Genomic DNA, 14,966 nt, shown 5'->3' with positions numbered 1-14,966 from the left:
TACTGAAACAATTAGGAAGCACTACTTATATACAAGGAGACTTTCAAGGCTGCTAAGAGCAGAGTCCCTGAGTAAAGAAGTGGATGTGCCGATGAACAGCAATGGGCCTTATATCTAATGGATGGGGCAAAAAGTAATGACAGGAAGGGGAAAATGAGCAGCACAGTTAGCATCTGACTTAATTCTCATTCAGCTATAATCCCATTACATGGTTTTACATAGTTACTATAAGAATTACGAGGAAAACTACTCCCTACCCTTATTCAATATTTCTGGACTTGAAATTAAAATCTGTTTCTGTTCCGTAATATCTTTTCAATTTCTAAACCTGGCAATTATTTCCATTGGCAGGTCAGTCCCACATATCCAAACCCTTCGAATACCTCATATTCTGTTCTCCTGCTCCAGTCCATGATACCCTTAACCCAGACTCCAGTGTGCACCTTCATATAGGGCTAGAGTAAGGCAAGGTCATCCCAACACTGCTACTGATCTCTTGGATGCAACATTTATCCTATTATACAATGAGAAGAACCCAGAAAATAGGAGGTTTATATTAACCTTCCTTCAAAGGACAAGATAGCCAAAACACTTGCTAAGGGGCATAGAACACTACAAAAACCACATTGCAGTTCAGTGGATATATACCAAAAAGAAAAAAAAAATGGATTAATGTTATTAGATCCTGAGCCACCAGCCATTCTGGCTAGCCCTGTGTTTCAGTGGTGTGAAGGCTCATGCCAGGAAAGTGGTACAGCCTCAAGCACTGCAGAGAGTTAAACTATTCAAGCCACATGTTTTGTCTTTCATTGTTCAAGGATAAGACACCTGACTTAGGCCAATGAATACGAGTCTTTTTAGATCTTTTCTAATCTTTTTTGGGGGAAATTATAATTCTGGAGATTAAATCCAGGGCTTTGTGCATGCTAGAAAAGCAATCTACTACATAGGTACATGCCTAGGTCTGTTGGAGAAAGAGGCTGCTCGCTTGTTCCTGTCCGCTTAGACCTGGAATAATCACACAGAAACCATATTATTTAAATTACTGCTTGGCCCATTAGCTCTAGCTTCTTATTGGCTAACTCTTACATATTAATTTAACCCATTGCTATTCATCTGTTTATCACCATGTGACTGTGGCTTACCGGCTAAAGTTCCGTCCTTCATCTCATGGCTTCTCCCTAACTTCTTTTTATTCCTCCTAACATTCAGTTTAGTTTTTCCCTGCCTAGCTCTCTCTGCCCTGCTCTGCTATAGGCTCAAAGCAGTCCTTTATTTACCAATGGTATTCACAGCATACAGAAGGGAATCCCACATCATAGGTCTGTTTACTAAGTATAAATTAGGAAATGTGGTTAGGAGTGTCAAGAGATCCAGCATGTTATCTGTAGTGGGTAGAAGTATGATGCCAGGGAAATCTGCCAGACTGATTTGGAGAGGCTTTGCATGTATGCAACCAGTATTTTTTAAATGCTTTTTCTGTGAAATAAAAAGTATAGGAACTGTTACTATGGCAACCTAACAGCATTTGGCATGGTTCTCAGAGACTAAAATTCAGAGCCTCTCAAAAGGGTGAACTCACTGGCCCCTTCAAAATTTCTCTAAAGCTTCCAAATGGAGGCATCTGCCAGGTGTCTTACTGTAACCTTCTGAATCCTCCACAGACACAAAATATTGGTGGCAGATTTATGATGGCTTGTTACCTTTCTTTCCCTGTCTTTTCTTCTCTCGTTGCCTTGAGCTCTGAGTTCTCTGAAGGGCATAGGGTAATCTGGGTTAGCAGCCTCTAGAGGGACAGATAATCTTGTGGTTTAGGAACCATGTGATACCAGGGAGGACAGATGATCAAAGGCTTGATTTCCTTCTGAAACTATCTAGGGACAGCTGAAATGTCATATAGGTCCCACCCTAAGGGAACAGTTAGACCAAGAAGGTAACAAAGGATGCCTGCTTAGGTTTATGAGTTCCCTTATCATAGGAAGCATCATGAGTTTATTGGCAGGTGCTCACATAAATAGCTTGAGTAAGTAGCCAATACATGTGTGCCTAATGTATAAATGAGTTAGTTAATGAATGTCTAGGAAATTCTTCTTTGAAATCCCACCCTATTGTGCTCAGATTCAATTACTTTTTCAACTGAGATATTTCTTTTTGTCTCACTTTCATTTCCTGAGAGGATGCCGCTTGGAAACACACATACACACACACACACACACACACACACACACACACACACAAAACTATATCTTGGCAAAGATCATGAAAGAGTGTGACCTGAAGGCTTTCAGGACTTGTTGGCTGAGAGAAAGAATGAATGAGGGCCTGAGAATAATCCTTTCATATCTAGATCGTATGGCTACAAAACCCTGTCACATTGGCTTTTGAGACTGCTTCCTGCCTGCCCCTGTATATAGAGTTTCTCTTACTTTACATGCACACTACCCCATGCTATGTAACACAGAAAGGAAGTACACAGATAACTTGAGCTAAGCTCAGATGCTTTGATCTTTCAAAGGAGAGAAACCTACACCAGTTTTGAAAATGCTGTGTTGACTCTGACAAGCAGAACAGAAAAGATAATGCTATCTAAATGACTGCTTGTCGGAAATGCAAGAGATTGGGTTTCAATTGAACTGTCTGTTGCTTCTCTGGACCAGTGAGCACACAATACAAGCACAATGAACAGGGAACATATCCTCCTTCCCCAAGTGGTTTCCTTGATGATCAGTTAAGTCAGGGTCAAATTCTTCCCCAAAGATCAAGGTACCAAACCATCATCTTCTCTGTCCATCTGTATTCTCAGGGTGCCTAAGCTACTTTTAACAGGTCAAGAAATATGCTCTTATTTGCCAGTGCATCAGAGTATTTCTCTCCATAAGAGCAAGGAAACAGGATGTAGGCCACCATGGAGAAGGATGCCAGGCTTCTTGAAGTCAATGTCACTGCGATCATAAACAGACACTTCATTCACTTGTTGACTACATAAGGCACACAATCGGTATCCTGATTTAGGGTGATAATTCATAAAACCACTACATAGAATACAGCCAAATGACTTTCATAAGTCAGTGACTCTAGGTAAATGATGGTTTCTTATATTGTTTTTGTTTTTTTTAATTCTTCCTTGGGTTTGAAATGTTTTAAAAGCAAACAGATGTTTGTTCTACAAAGCAAGTTCCTGGACAGTCAAAGATATACAGAGAAACCCTGCCTCAAAAATAAAACAAAATAAAAAATAAAAGCAGACAGAAATGCTTTAACCCAAACAAGTACAATTAAAAGAAGAAAGAATTGTTTTTATTTTAACTGTGATGTAGAACAGTATGCAGGAGACAGCAGTTGGGTGCCTCCATGAACATAGAAGATTATTTTAATGTATGTCCCTGTAACTGCTTAGAAAGTCTCTGGACAGTCATGTATCAAACCAAATATAGTGGTAGTGTACGCGGGATGGAAATTAAAACACACATAATGGACAAGTTTTTTTCTGAACATAAAGTTTTCTATTTTGATTTTAAATCACCTTTATTCAATCATCTTATTTGTTTACACATAAGCAATTTATGGCATGTTTTACTGATACCAAGGCTAACTAAGAGTCTATAGCAGCAGTCCCTTTACCTGGCAAGCAATTCTTCATCTCCTCATAGTCAAACCTACCCATGCTCAACTCTATATCCAGCCAAGCCTCTCCTGAGTTTGTCTAGCAGAGTTAGCCCTTCTGTGTGAAGCATTTAGGGATGTGACTGTGTCTTCGTTCCATGCCTACCACCCCTACTTCATGAACAGAATGCAGGGCAAGTTTCTTTACAGGTACAATTTCAGCTTCATTGTGTGAACACTGATGTTTTTTTTTTTTTATGTCAGGCTTAATATCTAGTTCGAGATAAAAAAAAATATGTCTCATCTGTGATTTGGTTGATGAATAACAACTCCCCCTCCCAAGAACCATATTGGTGCTAAAATCCACTGTGCCAAAATGGAAAACTTTTAAATCCATGATGGAGTTTTGAAACATGACTATACCAAAATAATTGCAATAAGTATTACCCTCAAACTTCCTCCCACACAAGTTGATTGAGACTGATAAGCAAGGTGCAATTGACTTAGAAGAGGCATACTGATGACTTTGAAATACCATACTGACATGCACAGGGGAACAACAAGACAACCGATCCAAGGTCAGTTATGAGGCCCTCTGCAAGTGCTTTAGCTACTGTGGACTTCAGTATCCGCATTTATCAGAGCCCCCCAGACATCTGTCAGAGTTTTGGTGACATCAAGCAAGATAATAACTACAAAGACTGATGTAAGACTGATCCTGCCTGATAATGATGGTCAATACACACCATCCAGTTATTGTTAAAAATGGCCCTTTTGTGTGTGGTGAGTGAAACAAAGCAAGACAAAGCACCTGCCCTTTGGTGTAAGCTCATCCTTCAGACTAGCATTCAACGAGGGATGAGATATTCGATACTCACTACACCAAGCCCATAAGAGCATCGTGTAATCGATCCTTGAATCGGGGAGTGGCTGTCACATTACACATAGCAAAGAGCTGCAGTATGTGGTCCACAAGTGAATGAAGTGTCTGTTTATGATCCCAGTGACACTGACTCCAGACAGAAACCTGGCCTCCTTCTCCACGGTAGCCTACATCCTGAAATAGGAAATGTGCATTCACCGACAGCCCCAGCAGGCACATAGGACACAGGAGCCGGCTGCCCGCACTTAGAGCTGTCACCGACAATTCAGAGCCCGTGGGTTTGGCAGCGCAAGTGAGCTGCCCTCCAAGCAGCTTTCTGGAATTGACTTCTATGCAGATGAGAAATAATTGGGTGACCTGTGACCTGAAGTCCCTGCTGATCGTTGCTCAGCAGGGTGTCAGTGTTCTTGTACTCCTCTTCCAGAGAGGGCATTTCCCTTTTGCTCCTCCTAAACATTCATTTGCAGGCCCCAGTGCTCTATTAAATACCCAGCAGGGTTGCAGGGCTGACATCTATCCTGCAGCTGCCTGGGGAATTCCTCTGGTGAGCTGAGATGACCACCTGAGTTACACATAGGCTGGGATGGAAGTGAAAGCTCCAGGAAATTTCCCAAGAGATTGATCTAAGAGTTGTTCCTCTGCCCCCTGTTCCTCTGCCCCCATCTCTACTGCGTGCTGAAAGTCTCTCCTCTTTCCTTGCCACTCGGATCTGAGTACATCACACAGATCTCCTTGGACGCAAGCATCATTTCAAGAGGGAAAATGTCATTTTCATCTCTACCTGTGCTTGTGGCAAATCACAGGGCCCTGATCAAGACACGCTAAAATCCTCACATACTAGCAATCAGTAGAAAAGCAATGGACACACTTCTAGATTCTTTTGAGCCACCAAAGTTAAGACACTAAGTCAAGTCCAGCTCGTTATTTGTCTTGTTTTGTTCTTCCTAGAAGATGAGCTTTGACAAGCTGTTTTCTCCCCTGGGACGTAAAAGTCCTTTTCTTAAAATCAGAACTCTGCCCTGAAAAGTCCAAGAGTCTATGCCATTTGTGTCATGGCTTTTTGTGGTGGTGGTGGTGGTGGTGGTTTTTAATTTTTTAGGAAATTGTGAGTAGCAGGCTCCTTGGTTTCAGTGATTTTTTTCTGGAAGCATAAGAATATTTTGTTTCCTCTCCTTGGATTAAAAGAGCCATGGAAAGTCCCAAAGAAAAGGCTGTGTTTAACCTCTAGGAGGAAAAACAACCTATCAGATTTTCACTTTTGACTGCTTCATTAGTACCCCAGGCTACCTGTCCCCACTTAATGTGGGATTTCCCTCTGTATGCTGTGATTACCATTAATGAATAAAGAAACTGCTTTGGACCTGTAGTAGGCCAGAACTTAGGTAGGTGGGGAATTTGGAACTGAATGCTGGGAGAAAGGAGGCGGAGTCACAGACAAGCCTTGTAACTCCATCAAAGAGAGATGCCAGTTGGAATCTTGCGAGTAAGCCACAGCTATGTAGCCATACACAAATTATTAGAAATGGGTTAAATTAAGTTGTAAGAGTTAGCCAATAAGAAGTTAGACCTAATGGGCCAAGTGGTGTTTTCAATAATATAGTTTCTGTTTGGTTATTTTGGTTCTGGGTGGCTGGGACAAACAAGCGGCCTGCTGCTACACCCACTATCTGGAAAAATAGGAAATGTCATTAGCACACACTAATGAAGAATTCAGAGGGCTGGTAAAATGAAGAGGCCCATCAGCCTTGGCAAAAGCAAAATGATCAGCATTCACAGGTGTGACCACAGAGGAATGCCGGCCACCTGCGGAACCAGGCATGAGAGCAAAAAACATGGAAGATGCCAGCACCAGGGCAGCCCATGCCAGCTTTGCAGTTTCCCAGTCAGGTTGGTGCTTGGCAAGGAGGCGCAACTTAGGTTCCTCTGCTGAGTCTTTCACACACTGTGGTTTTGTTTGTGTTTTTGTTTCCCTATCAACTGTTAACCAGAGCATGGGGGGAAAGTTTGAACATTTCTCAAATGGAAATACTCTCATTAATATATGAGACAAAAAAAAAAAAAGATCCTGAAAATCTCCAAAGACTTATACATTGCACACATAGTGGCTAGATGACTGTGTTTTAAACAATAGTTTCAGAGGAACAAACTAGGAAAGAGCCTTATGTGGAGGAAATGTTTTTGCCCATAATCTAGCAGATCATTTAGAGGACAGGCAGACGGAGGTTGGCCAAAGGCACAGCTATAGAAAAATTCAGACGTTCCATTGATGCGAACTAAAAAGATAAAGAGGTGCAGCATATTGCCATGGGCAGCTTATCCTCTGGAAGGTCAAGTTTTCTCATTTAAAAATTTTAAATAATAATAATAGCTGGTGCACAAAGGAAGGATTAAGGGAGTGATACCTCTTAAGACAGCATGCTTCTGGCACAGTGCAAGCATGCAACGCCAGTTAGCTGATTTCAGTAATCCCCAATTCCTCTATGAATACATCTCATCCATCTGTGCTGTGAAGGACCTGTTCTACACTCCACCCTCCCAACCACAGTGAACTCAGTTTCCCAAAACAATGAGCCAGTCAAAGGAAGTCTTTCCTCCTGTGAGGTGTTTCTGTTTGATCTCAATGACTAGAAAAGTGTTTTGTATACTGACAACTGTGACCTGAAGTGAGATTACTGCGGATGGTTGTAATCCCTGGCCACTGAAGGATTGTCTGAGAAACAATGATGATTTGATTTTAGGGAATACATAATGAAAGCAAACAAGCAAACAAATCTTTTTTAGGGAAAATGAGGTCGAAGCTAAAATATAACAAAAATAAGAAAAATGTTATTGTTTGCGGGAAATGAGTCTGTTTCCTAACGGATAGCTCCTGGGTTGGGGGAAGCTTATAACAAAGAGTGGGTGTGCAGAAAGGGTAGCAGAGATGTGCTCTGGCCAGTGAAAGGGTGGCTTTCTTATTAAAGAATTCTGGAAGTCTCTTAAGAAGCTGATAATTAATTCATAGCTCTGTCTTTAAAGGGATGAACCAGAAGAATAGCATAATGCAGGGACTTAGAAGCACTTCTCAAGGTGTGTATGGAAGATGGAAAACTTCTGGAGTTGATGAAGAAAGATATCTAGGGAAGCCAAAAGTAATATTAGGGAAGAATTCCCCTTGCACTGGGTAGTGTCAGTTGGAATAAATTAACAAAAAAATCATTGAGGAGTAATTGAAACTAGTACGTATAGGAATCTACTAGAATCAGTTGCTGGAAGAGATAAGGACGGAGAGACACACAGACATGTCCTGTGTGTCTAGTCTGGCTAAGCAGTTGTTCTCCCACTAAAATGTGAAGGATCAGAGGAAAATATGTGACTTGCATTTAGCCTGTATGCATATACCACCTGGATTATGTAGGTATCCACAGTGGACATTTTGATAGATAGATCTAGAATCCCAGAAGGTAACAAGTCATGACAAAAGAATTAAAGTTATAATTTTCTATCTGGAATCCAGGTACAGTGGTGTACACCTTCCGTCCCAGTACTCAGAAGACAAAGGTGAATCTTCATGAGTGTGAAGCCAACCTGGTCTGCACAGCGAGTTTCAGGCCACTCAGGACAACCCAGTGAGACCATATCTGAAACACAAATTTCTAACCAACATAAATGTCCTGGCGAAAGGGTGTCAGCCACCACTGAATAGAGAGGATGAAGGTAAATGGATCTGGAAATGTATAAATCTTAAGAACTGCCAGAGACTCAAAATCTAATCACTGTATTGTCTCAAGAAAGAGCTCATTAGCTTCAAGACATTCAGTCGGAGAACAGCAGAGCTGGGCCTAGCATCAAAATCAGACCTCCTGGCTCATGACTGAGCTGCCCTGGATTTTGAGCTTTTGAGGTATAAACATTGCAGTCTCCTAACTAATTCTTTCTTTCTCTCTCTCTCTCTCTCTCTCTCTCTCTCTCTCTCTCTCTCTCTCTCTCTCTCTCCTCATTTCTACTCTATTTATTTTTCTTTTTTTGCAGAATGCAAGCCACCTTGTTTTTATCTTAAAAATTCCTCTCAAAAGATGAAAAGGACATAAATGCAGTACAACAATCATCTTAATCAGTCTGTCCGGACATGTCTTCTCTGCAGAATTACTCTTCAGTTTTTCTCCTTTCTTCCATACCAGATTCAATCAAAAAGTTTGTCCTCTGCAGATTGGCACCTAACAGGTACACAACAAGGAGAAGCCAACCAAAAAAATATTGAAAAGTTGCCTTCTTAAAGCCAAAGAGACAAATTTCTCTCCCTCTAAAATTCCACTTCAGGGTCAGTGAAATTCCAGCTCGAGCCAGACATAAGCACTGTAACTGGTACACATAACTCCCGCCTTCACAGACATAGTAACCTGAGACTCCCTCGGTACTGCTGACCCGTCTTACCTTCTTCACCCATTGGACACTTGCTGCCAGTTCCTATAACATACTCCACCCATCTGATTGGTCATTCAACAGATAACAAGAGAAATGAATGTCTTCACAGGTCCACAAAGCCAAAAGCACAGTGATTTCTGAAAGAAAAGATACAGAAGAGAAGCAGCATTAGTAATATAGATGCAGTAGAAATGACTAAAATGCCCCAAGCCTTTATATTGGGCATAGACAGTGGCATAAGTTAGACTTTCCTCTTCAGAGAAAATAGCCTAGGCATACAAAAAAAATGTAAGTTAGCTATTACAGTTGTATGAAAAACTGGGGAAACTTGTGGATTTAGAACTACCAGGACAGTGTGATTAACCGCATCTGTGTTTGGTACTTTGATAACAAGGTGAATCTGGGGGACTGCCCAAGTGCTTGTGCTGTGAATGTCACACCCACTTGCTCTAGAAATAGCAATAACCCTTGCAGGAGAGATTGAAAGCATTCAGGGACAATTTTCTAGTTAATGTGTACTCTGCTCCTAAGGCATGCATTCCCTCCTAAAGTGAAAAACAGCTTTCTGGAGGAGACTGGTCCTCATGGGATGGTCTACTCAAGAACAACAAGGAACAGCGGGGGTTGGAGATAGCCGTTCCCCTTCGAGAAGATGAGAGCACAGGGCTGAGCGCATTCAGTCCTTATCAGGCTTGCGTTTCCTCTTCAGTGCAACCAAAATCTGGATTTTCTGTGTGGGAGGAGCTGTGTTCTGCCTGGATGTTGGTCTGATTGAACTTTGTATCTACTGAAGTGTTCAACACTTTCCCTATCCCAGAGCAGCTGTTCATATACTAGTTGAATGAATGGAGACAAGTATATGGAGTGTTTAAACAGCTGTTGTCTTTAAAAACTGAGGCACTGAGCACACAAAGATGCTGACTGGCAGAGCATCCCTCAGACTGCCGCCTACAGATGTTCTTGAACGATCTTCAGCTCCAGGAAGTCAGTGTTCTGTGACCAACTCAGTTTGCATGAGGCCCTCAATCAAAATCTTTATTAGCTATTTGTTGTACTATGTTTATTTCAAAGTCTACTTTTCCTTTCTCTATATAATATCTCCTTAGTACAACACATTCAAACAAAATATAACAGACAAAACAAAGAAAGATCCTCACGGAAAGAAGGCAGATGAATTGTTAATCTTTAAAAATGTGCTCCTAGCACGTTGCTTCAGAGAAGATATCAACAAGAACAGTAAAAATGGTCATGCTGTGTAAGATTCTCAGGGTGCCAAAAACAGGCAGTCCTGGATTTATCCTGAACATACATGGAGGCATTCATACAACATGGAGCTGATGATGCAACCAGGAGACCCATATTAGCCAGGCAGCAAATATGTTGCCACCAGCAAATCACATCTTTAGATCTCAGGATCTGGATCTCAACCAGACTTATATAACCAATTAACTGACATTAAGTGAACCCCAGGGCAGAGGTCTCTGCTGATCTAAAAAAAAAAACAGAGCTTTCAAACTAAAGCCAGTTTTTTTTTTTTTTTTTGACCCTCCATAAGTAATGGTTTACCCTCTTAGGCATAGACTTGCTTGGGACTCATCACTCTTCATCCATCCTATGCCTCCCAACATCATATCATGGAAGTACATAATTTATTTGGGTCTACAAATTATAGCTACACAGGATTTGGCTTCAAGATGAACTGTAATTTGATTCATTCGTGTTTGAAATAGACAAAATTTAGATGAGAAATGAAACTTTAAAACTAATGCTACATCAATCCTGCCACTACTTACGATTCAGGGAACCCTGAGGAAGGTAAGTTAGAAACATTATAAGAGCCAGAAAGCATGAGGATGCCAAGAAAAAAAGGCCTTCAAAATACAGATGGACCGACACATATTGAGCTCACAGAGACTGTGACAACTGTGACAACGTGAATAGCAATTGCACAGGTTTGCGACAGATGGGTCCCCTCTCTGAAAGTGGAAGTGGACATTAGTCCCTATCTTCAATCCAGAAGTTATCTCCAATTGATAGCCAGTCACAAATGAAATAATAGCTTCCTCTACAAATTCTTATTGAGAACACAAGCCATTTCTGAGGCTAGGCTCTGTGCCTAGCAGTAGATGGCCAAGGAAAAAGGAACACAACAGCATTTTGGGAGGTTCTTTTCTGTAATGCTATTTATCAAAGCTTTTGTTGTTATTGTTGTTTTGCCTCACATGCCCTTTGAGTATATATTGTGGTTTCTGGTTTTGTGTTTTTTATGGGATTTCTGGGTGTGGCTATGAAAACATATCTCAGGTTCTGTGTTACTGTATCTGTATGTGTTCCTTCAGCTTTTCTTTGGCTTCTTTTACTCCTGTTTTTCTTTGTATTTTCCTATTCTGGTTCATCTGGTTTCATTTTATGTTTTTTTTTTAATGTTTCTTTAAATTCTGATGAGAGAGAAGGAAAGGATGTAGATTTGGGTGGGTGCGTAAATAGAAAGGATCTGGGAAGAGGTGAGGGAAAAGAAATGATAATCAGAATATATTGTATGAAAAAAATCTATTTTTGATAAGAATATATAATTAGTGTTAATACAAATCAGATATAAGGATCTGCTCGAATGGAATGATTATATTTGCATGTGAAAAGGACATGAATTGGAAGACAGAGTAAAATCCTGTAGGTTGAAAGTGTGTGACTCCATCCCCAAGTCAATGAAATAGTGTTTGCTTCTCTCTCATGCCATCCCCATCCACTCCTCGGAGAGGGTAAGGCACATTTCTTTGGAGAAAGTTGAAGGCCCTCCATGCTGTATCTAGGCTGAGCAAGGTATACATCCAAGGAGAATAGGTTCCCCCAAAAGGCATTACAAGCAGTAGGGATAAATCCTGGTGCCACTGCCAGTGGCCCCATAGTCTGCCGCAGTCATACAACTGTCACCCACATTCAGAGGGACTAGTTTGGTCCTATGCTGTTTCCTTTCCTGTTCATCTGGAGTTGGTGAGCTCCCATTGACTTATGTAAGCTGTTTCAGTAGGTTTACCCATCATGGTCTTGACCTCTTTGCTCTTATTCTCACTCCTCCCACTATTCATCTGGATGTTGGGAGCTCAGTCCAGTACTCCAGTGCAGGTCTCTTCCTCTGTTTTTATCACTTGCTGGATGAAGGTTCTATGGTGATATTTAAGATATTCATCAGTCTGATAACAGGGAAATGACAGTTTGGACAACCTCTCTTCTGTCACTTAGGGTCTTAGCTGGGGTCATACTTGTGAGGTCTTGGGAATTTCTCTGGTGCCAGGTTTCTTGCTAACCCCATAGTGGTTTCCTCAATCAAAATATCTCTTCCTTTGCTCTCATCTCTCTCCTTCCTCCATCTCAAACTCATTGATATAAAGTAATCATAGAGAGTCAGAGGATGTCTGTAAGGTGATGGAGAGACACGCAGGAAGTCCTAAGGAGAGACTTTGTGTAGCATGGGTTGTTTTTGTTTTGGCAGAGCAGAAGGACACTCTTTTGGAAATGCTGACAAAGAGATAAGGCGAGCTAGTTATTACCCTACCTCTTTGAGCTAGCAGGTTTTCAACCCAGCCTTTGACCCCCGAGTCTTATTGATAAATAGAACAATTGAGATTTAATTAAAAGCTACATTTGATGACAATGACACAGCTGATGCCTGTGGGAACAGCAATAACAGATAAAGCACAGCCTCTGTGCTGACAGAAAAACAACAGAGGGGAGCAATACAGACAAGGACGATTGTAGTGCAACCCCATTTTACAGATATAGAAACTGTGACTTGGTAATGGATCTTCAGGTCCATGCAGCATGGAAATAGTTGCCAGAAGTCCACTCCTCCCAAGTTCTAAGAGCCCCAGCATCAGAATCACTTTGTAGAACAAACAATGTCTACTTCTGTTGTGTGTGCAACGATACTTTCTACATTTGCTGTATGCACGCAGCAACGCACTGAAGATGGTTGGGAGCAGAGTCAATCAAAACAAAAGATGAGTAAGCTTTTGTATGTCATCACTCTAAAGTGGTTAAAACACAGATTTGTGAAGCAGCTGCTGGGACTACGCTTTACTATGGTCTAGAAGCAATGAGTAGAGGCACGTGGCTGATCCTGCTCTGTGATTTTCATGCTCAGCAAGCAGCAGAAGGGCCTCAATAAGTGCAGCACACTCTGGGCATCTACAGATGGGAACTTACGGCTTTCTAGAGTGTTACATGTTCTCAACGTTGTCAAAGTGATGATTAAGCGCCATTAATAATCACCACTGGGTGTTTTTTTTTTCCTGTTATTGCCAAAGTCCCCAAACCATATGGTGAAGCATATTTTATAAGATAGGCCAGTCAATTATGAATTTTTAGGAGAACAGGAAAAGCACTGTGAGAAAATGTGACTCAAAGTTCAGGTTTTGCCTGTGCAAAACTAGATTGAGTTTGGGTAAGTAATAACTGTCTGGGGCCCTCTTCTCCAGATAAAATGTAGATAATAACAATTTTGGAGGATTATCATGAAGAGTAGTAAGTAAAAATAAACTGAAAAGCTCAGCTAATAATCATGAGCTGTGATTATATAAAAGATAGATATGGATTTTGGTTTTACAGTGGTTATGGTTGTTTGAAATTTCATTGTATGTTTGCTTTCTCAGGAAGCTTATCCATAGACATGTCAGCAATCATATATAACATTTGCAATCATATAGAACAGTTGCAATCATATAGAACATTTGCAATGATACAGCATGCAACTAACATCCATCTCTGAACATCAGCATCGCCATTTTTTTTTTTCACATGAGGAAACCAAGAATCAAAGACTCTTAAATGTGTGCCGTGATCTTCATTGGCTGAGCTTGGACCTCTGCTCCCATGTGTGTATGGGGACTTCCAGAAATCCATGGTTTATGCCCCCCTGATGTACCCTAGGCTTGTTTCTCTCCTATAGAATCATGGAATGATGCCCCCAAAGTAATTGCGACTACAAGAAGCCAAACACACAAAGTTCCTGGGCTCCAAATGGATTTGACACAGCACTCTTTTAAATGAATCTTTTAACACGATTATCTTTATGTCCCTTTAGTCATTTTCCTAAGTAAGCCATGCCTTTAGACGCACCTAATACAGAGTGACAACCTTTGCTGTTTTCTAAAGGTCTGATGGACGGGCGTAGAAGAAAGTCCATTGTCTCCATGGTAATTACCGCACAATACCTGATGGCCAATGGACAGTCAGGAGGCTCAGGCAGCAGCTGAATCCGGCATTGTCCTGGCCCGATAAAAAGATTAGAAGCCCTGAAAAGCCATGGAGCAGGATCTCACAGCTCTTTTGCTGGGTCCTGAAAGGCCCATTGTGCGGCTACCATAAATTCTGGGTTCCCCGGGCACTTGACAACTGAAGCCAGGGATAATAGAATTCTTGTGTCCAACAAAACACTCCTTGTCCAATGGCAGTCTTATCAGCCGCATTTACAAATGTCTTTCGTTGTACCCAAATAATTCCCTATTAGAAGGGCTATTGGGAGCAGGACAAAATAAATATTCGCAGACTTTGTGTTATCTTTGAGAAATGAATCAACAAACAGTATTCGAGCAAAGGAGGTAGCCTCCTGCTCCTCTGCATATTATTACAGTTTCTTGCCCAAATTACAATTTCACTTTCTCTCTTTAGCATATTAACAATTGCATATCAACAATCCTGTATCATTCTCCAACCACTACAGATTCCTGATATTATTGCCATGGACAAGTGGGTTTCGTGCATGCATTTATTTTTAATTAATACTTCCAACAAGCGTCAGAGGGATTTAGCTAATCTCACACCAACTTTGCAAGAGAGAAATGAGACAGAGTTCAGAGAGGCCAATAACTTGCCCAAGATAACCAGACAAATTAGCTCAATGAGAAGTCCAATCTAGGTTTCCTGGACTCCAAAGGCCCTGCCCTTTTTACTCCATCCTTATAACCTTGAAATTGGGGTGGAGGGGAGAGGGAGAAGAAGAAGAAGAAGAAGAAGAAGAAGAAGAAGAAGAAGAAGAAGAAGAAGAAGAAGAAGAAGAAGAAGAAGAAGAAGAAGAAGA

The 14,966-nt window shown here is 41.1% G+C and overlaps 1 protein-coding gene across 2 annotated transcripts in view; it reads right to left on the bottom strand.

The window, feature by feature from the left end:
• Cdh11 (cadherin 11) overlaps window positions 1–14,966 on the bottom strand; it is a 153,969-nt gene that overhangs the window by 80,140 nt on the left and 58,863 nt on the right. For both annotated transcript variants that reach the window (XM_005345541.2, XM_005345542.3), the window contains exon 2: window positions 8,900–9,027. The gene's annotated coding sequence lies outside the window, so the exon portion shown is untranslated. The remainder of the gene's footprint in view (window positions 1–8,899; window positions 9,028–14,966) is intronic.

Source organism: Microtus ochrogaster, chromosome 4 (genome assembly GCF_000317375.1).
Source record: "Microtus ochrogaster isolate Prairie Vole_2 chromosome 4, MicOch1.0, whole genome shotgun sequence".
In the NCBI taxonomy this organism is placed as follows: domain Eukaryota; kingdom Metazoa; phylum Chordata; class Mammalia; order Rodentia; family Cricetidae; genus Microtus; species Microtus ochrogaster.
Note: the sequence above shows the minus strand (reverse complement) of the source record. Positions and strands in the feature narration are given on the sequence as shown.